Source organism: Prionailurus viverrinus, chromosome C1 (genome assembly GCF_022837055.1).
Source record: "Prionailurus viverrinus isolate Anna chromosome C1, UM_Priviv_1.0, whole genome shotgun sequence".
Classification (NCBI taxonomy): domain Eukaryota; kingdom Metazoa; phylum Chordata; class Mammalia; order Carnivora; family Felidae; genus Prionailurus; species Prionailurus viverrinus.
Genome location: NC_062568.1, coordinates 161,873,939 through 161,880,300, shown reverse-complemented (window position 1 = coordinate 161,880,300; position 6,362 = coordinate 161,873,939).

Here is a 6,362-nt window from a genome sequence, read left to right as displayed (position 1 = left end):
AGCAAAGTTTTGCAGCCAGGTAGCGGTTAGAGTTGGAAATAGTCATGCTCTTGACTCACAGTCCCCCTGCTCTTCTCCTCGGGATCTAAGATTTTTGAAAGAACACGAGGCAGCCTTGTGCTTTTTAGACTTGGCAGTTGTTTCACGGGTCAGCTTGTGTGTGGACCTATATAGTTCACTTAATCCCAAATCCTAAGTTTCAACCAGACTAACAACAACTTTAAATGAGCCTGTTATAGGCTGCATTCTTGTCCCCTCTCAAAATTCATATATTGAAGTTCTGACCCCAAGTACCTCCTAATATGACCATATTTGAAAATAGGGCCTGTAAAGAGGAAATTAAAATGAGATCATTAGGGAGAGTCTCAATCCAATATGACTGGCATCTTTATAAGAACAGGAGATTAAGACACAGATATGCACAGAGAAAGGACCAACTGAAGATACAGAGAGAAGATGGCCATCTGCAAACCCAGGAGAGAGGCCTTGGAGGGAACCAACCTTGATCTGGATACCTTGATCTAGGCTTTTTTGTCCAGAAACATGAGAAAATAAACCTCTGTTGTTTAAACCCCCCAGCCTGTGGCAGCTGGAGCAAACTATGACACAGCTGTAACTGGCTCTTCAGGGCTGCTGGTGGGATGGTGGGATCTCTTCCCATCCTGATGTCGTAGCCCCCAATTATAGTAGCTCCTCAGCCCCCCTTTGTTGGACCCTATCTTATGTCACCCATTAGCCACCTGGCCCAGAGACAAAAGAATGGTGGAAGGGAGTCTGTTGTAGTGCAGACAAGAGCAGAGGGCAGGTCAGGAGCCTGATGCGGCCATTCACAGTCAACAGATCCTTAACCTTATGGGTTTCAATGGTGCAGTTGATCTAGGTGTCTTTAAAACCATTTCCAACTGCTAGATTCTACAAGTAATATGGAAAGAAGCTCTTTGTTGGTTTTAAATGCATATCCAGGGATTTAAAGTTACTTTAAAAATTATTTTTTCAATTGAAAACTTTTTTTCATATGCACTGCTTCACTATAGACTTTACTGCAACAAGATATTAAGACTTTTAAATTAAGTGGTGAGATTCTGATTTATTTTAATATTCTTCTTTATAGCTTTCTAGATTTTCAAAGTGTTCCTTAATAAATGTACATGATTTTTATGGCCAAGGTTGGGGAAATATGGATCATAAAGGTGAAAAGAATTCCAATCCTGTGTTAGAGCCAGACAACAGTAAATTAATCTTCTTAATTTCAAGGAATTCCAAAGGGAGAAAGCTCATTTTTAAAAGAATGGATAATTAGAATAGTTGTAGGACATGGAATGTATGCTCTTGAGTATTTCCTCTATATGTGGAAAAAACTAATAATCTTTCTAATGCTAATGGTAATGAAACAATGTGGATAATTTTATGTTAATTGACATATAGTATATAAAAGTGGATGTAGATCTGAGAGTAATAAAATATGAAAATACTAGCCAAGTTGAGAATAGAAAAGATGTCTGTGATTTGTCATTTGGGTTATGGCAAAGCGTACGTGCTAATAGACTCACACCATCATGGAAAAACTTCTGTTGGCATCCTGGCTTGGTCTTGAGTGTACTTGGGAGGAAGAGGGTGAAGATGACAGTTTAATTTAAAATTAGAAAAAAGAGGAAAAAAGCATTATTGAATTAAAATATATTTTTAGCAGCCCCCACCCCCCACCAAAAAAAATAGAATTAGAAAAAAGGCACTGGATTCAGAAACAATAGATACAGACAAATGGTCTCACGAGAAAAATGAGAACATTTCACCATAACTTCAAGTATAATTCCTCAAACTACTGTTATTTAAGTTGCTAATAATTAAAATAATGCCATTGAAAATATTGGGACTGTGTAGGTAAGAGAATATTATAATTGTTATCAATTAGCCGAATGTAATCAAACCTTCCCATTTAGAATGCCCTTTGATAATCTGGATTCTTATTGTCTTTTCCCGTAGATCTTTTCTAAACACAGGTAAGATACAACACCCTTGTCATATGGAGAACAGATCTTGACAAATGGGATTGCTTCCAGGCCTTTTTCTAGATCACTAACCAAAACAAACTGGTGATGAAAATCCCTCCACCTCTATGCACATTTCAGAGTAAATTGCCTGTTCCTACACGTGCTCAGCCTCATAGATACAGGTACTGATAACCTGAGACCTACTCTTTGGTATTGATTGCAGGAGTGAGCACTCCTCCTGTGTCCTCTTTTATAGAGAGCCAGGATCATTTTGGAAACAGATGGTTTCACCTCAGGAGCACATGTGCTATCAAGATTGTGTGTGTGTGTGTGTGTGTGTGTGTGTGTGTGTGTGTGTGTGTGTTTGTAAAAGACATTTTATGTGTGCCTTGAGTGACCTTTCCAAGAATCTCACACAGCTTATGGACATTCAGGCCTGTTCCCCGGATTTCCCTTAAATGCAAATCCAGCTGTGTTGGTTCCCTTAACCCCTCCTGTGCCTGCTCAAGGTTAAGCGTGGCAGTCAGCTCTTTAGTAAGTGTCCAGAGGGTAATTACCCAGATGCACCTGGGTGGGGTTTAACCCCTTGCACCCCCACCTTCTCTGCCAGAGTCATGGGGGAGATTCAGATGTTCAAGAGAGGAACAGTTAGTGAAATTACTTCTCTCTCCTGAGGTAACTTGATCTTGTCAAACAATGGTTTTTACAGAACATATGTGCTTTAGTTTTACTTTAAGTTTCTGAAAGAACATTCTCCATCTTGCTCACCACTGTGGCCCACGCACAAAAAAAACCCCTCCTTTGATTATACATGAAACTTTATCATTATTATTATTTTGTCAAGAGAAAAGCCACTAATTTCCCAAATCAAGATTAAGAGAATACTGCAATGTCACTTTATCCAGAGCCAAAGGCAGGAGGGAAAAGTTGTGAAAATTCAATTCAGGGAAGACCAGAAGGAAACCAAACTGACTTGTCCAGAAATGAGTATTCAGCTCTTGTTCCTTGGCTGGGTTTCGGGTGACGAGAAAGTAAGTGTTATTTAAAAAAAACCAAACCATTGAACTGCTCAGATTATGAGCAACTCTCCACGATACTCACCTCTAGATGCGCCATGTCTGATTTATGCTGGAAACGAGGTCAGGTCTTATTCTAGGTGGAAGGTGCTTATTACCTTGCCCAGGCCATGGGGGCCTAGCGGTATGTCAGCCAGGGACTTGGGGATGCCCTGGAGGTGGAGCCTGACACGCGAAGAACATGAGCTTTGGTGCCCTGTTGTGCAACCTTAGGCAAGTTGCAGAAGCTTTCTGAGTCTCAGTTTCCCTCTCTGAAAAGGGGCTATTGATGCTCATGTCATAAAGGTGTTACAAAAATGAAATGAGGGGCACCTGGCTGGCTCAGTCGGTAGAGCATGTGGCTCTTGATCTTGAAGTTGTGAGTTCGAGCCCCATTTTGGGGTTAGAGTTTACTTAAAAAAAATGAAATGAAACCAACTGTGCCAGGTGTGTAGTGTGTGCCAGGCACATTGCAAACACTCAAGTAATAGATAGCTGTTATTTTATGCTTACAAATCCAGTGCCTCCATAACCAGATTTGTGATGTTGGATAGTTCATGCTCTGTAGGTGGCTGACCTTTGGTCTTCTTATCTACAAAATGTGAAGTTTTAAGCTGTAGCCTCTTCTAGTTCTAAAATTCAGTGAGTCATTGGAGCCCCTCTTAAACTCTTAAGAATATTTCCTATGCCCAGCAGTGGACAGAGTTGCCAGACTTCAGGTTAAGTTCTTGCCAAGGGATGATGAGAACTTGTCTTGGGTCTTAGGCAGTTCTCTTTGCCCTAGTAGAAATGCAGGAGAAAGTCTTCTTATGGATATAATAATCCTTCCATATCCCAAATCCGTATTCTCCTGCATCTCAAACTTCTGATATCCCTTACTACTTTAAGATAATATCTAATGTGTAGGTAGTACATTGTTGCTTCCGGACTATCTTAGTATATATTATGATCCTGACTCTTCAGAACAATTCCATAGGGGAGGTTCGTTATCACCCCCAATTTACAGATGAAGAAACTGAGGACTGGATTTGCTGAGATCACATAGTCAAGAGTTGGCAGATAGGCAGTTCATACTCCTGTCTTTTACTGCAAAAACTTATCTTTCTGCCACTGAATAAGGCTCCCTTGTAAAGTAGTGGAGTCTTTTGTTTATAAATGAGGAGGAGAGGCAAAGAAAAGGGTGAAGTCACAGTTGGAAATAGGATATAGAAATGCTGATTCTTCATGAGTCACAAGCTCAGGCCTGTGATTCCCAACATCTTTTCATGTGAGGACTTTTCTTTCTTTCTTTCTTTTTTTTTTTTTTTTGCAAACAGAAGACTATTATTTCATTATATGTGTAAAGTATGGATGAACAAAAACAAAGATAATAAAAAGTACTCATACTCTGATGATAACCACTTTTTTACATTTTGATGTGATAACTTTCTGGAGGTTTTTTTTTCATATTTATATATTGATGTGTATACGAATGTGCATCTTTAGAGGACGCCTGGGTGACTCAATTGGTTAAGCATCCAGCTTCAGCTCAGGTCAGGATCTCACGGTCTGTGAACGTGAGCCTCGCTTTGGGCTCTGTGCTGACAGTATGGAGCCTGTGTGAGATTCTCTCACCCTCTCTTTCTCTCCCTCTCTCTGCCCCTTACTCATTCATGTCCTCTCTCTCTCTCTCTCTTAAATGAATGAATGAATGATAAAAGAATTTTTTAAAAAAGAACCATCTTTAGTAACAAAAAATGATATAGGTTGCCCACAGACAGGTGTAGGGGACCCAGATTATGCATCTCTCCAGAATGGCTCACCACCTGCCCCTTGGTCCCTAAGCTTCTTGCTCCATGAAGAGCTGGCTGTCATTCCTACCATCTCATTTCCTGGGGCAGCTCAGCTTCTGTAGTTCCTGCTGCAGTGGAGCCCAGCAGTGTCAGCACCCATGCCTGACTTGTCTTGTAACATAGAAGCCCTGGCTTGTTGCACTGTTCCAGGACTCAAATGAAGCAGGGTGCTGGGGGCTGAGCCCCAGCTTCTCCAGGAGCTTTCTTTGGAGGCTGGCTGATGCACCCAGACACGCAGGGGATAGAAGGTCCATGGGTGAACCTCAGCCAAGGGGACACAGAGGGGGGGAGGCTTTTCTGAGCCATGGTGAATTCTATACACCCTTGTCCTGGTGAACAAGTAGCCAGCAGTTTCTTGTGAGGTTGTGACAGCTTGGTAATTAACATGTCACCTTGTTTCTGCTTTATCTCCTTTCCTACCTTACCTTCTTCTCCAGCTTTCTACTGGGAATTGCACTCTCCCCCCATAAAGCTTTTGCACAGATACTTTCCCCCAGGTTCTTTTGTTTTAACCTAGAAAACTGAGCGAAGTTGATGGCCACGACATTTATATTATCTCTCTGTTCACTAAGTATGTATGAAAAAAATACCCCGAAGGCAATCACTTTCAGCAAATGTGGATTTTATTAATGACAAGAGCATCTGTATGCACTTGAAGAAAAGTAGTGTATCTAAGTTGTCTTCAGATACCATTTGGTGATAGGTGGATTAAAGGACCCCTTGAAGCCACTCCATGCCCCTCCCTACCCTCGCATCCCCAGGAAGGTCTGAAATCCTTGGTTGGATTGTTTAGGTGAGATATAGGTCATCACAGCTATTTTACCCTTGACTTGACCTTCCTGCTGCCGTGGAATATTCTCAGACATAAATGTAGTGCATCCAGCTTCATCTGCCTGCTGCCTTTCAAGTGTGCGAAGTACTGAGGTCTGTGCAAATTTTCCCAGAGCGAGGCGCTCTACACATCTGGGTCAACTTTATTCCAGTTTTCTTTCCTTTCTTTCTTTTTTTTTTCTTTTTTAGTCAGTCAGTGTGAGTAACTGCTACATGAAACCGTGAAGAAAATGGAATAAATATGTTGGAAATGCTAGAAAGTGATCTGCAGTTGTTTATTCTCCTCAGTCTCACTTCCTGGGCTTATTTTTAAGCATTCAAAGAGTTTCAGCAATCTTGGAGAGTGTTTGGCATGCTGCAAAAAAAAAATATGGTCTGTTTTCCAATATGAAAGAACTTCCATGCTGTGTTTCCTGGTTTGAAAGTGTATGGGAGAGAGAGGGGAAAACCAGTCTCAGGGGACAGGGCCTCTCATGTGCTGATTCAAGTTCTCTTAATAAGACACTTAGTCTATGACCTCATCATTCAGTGCACTTCATCTATTAAGCAGTATTCACGGGGTTCCTTTTTGTTTTGCTAGGGCAAGGATTCTATCTTGTATATCTTTGTGTTCTCCAACAGTGCTGACATATCTAATAGGTACTGCCTAAACT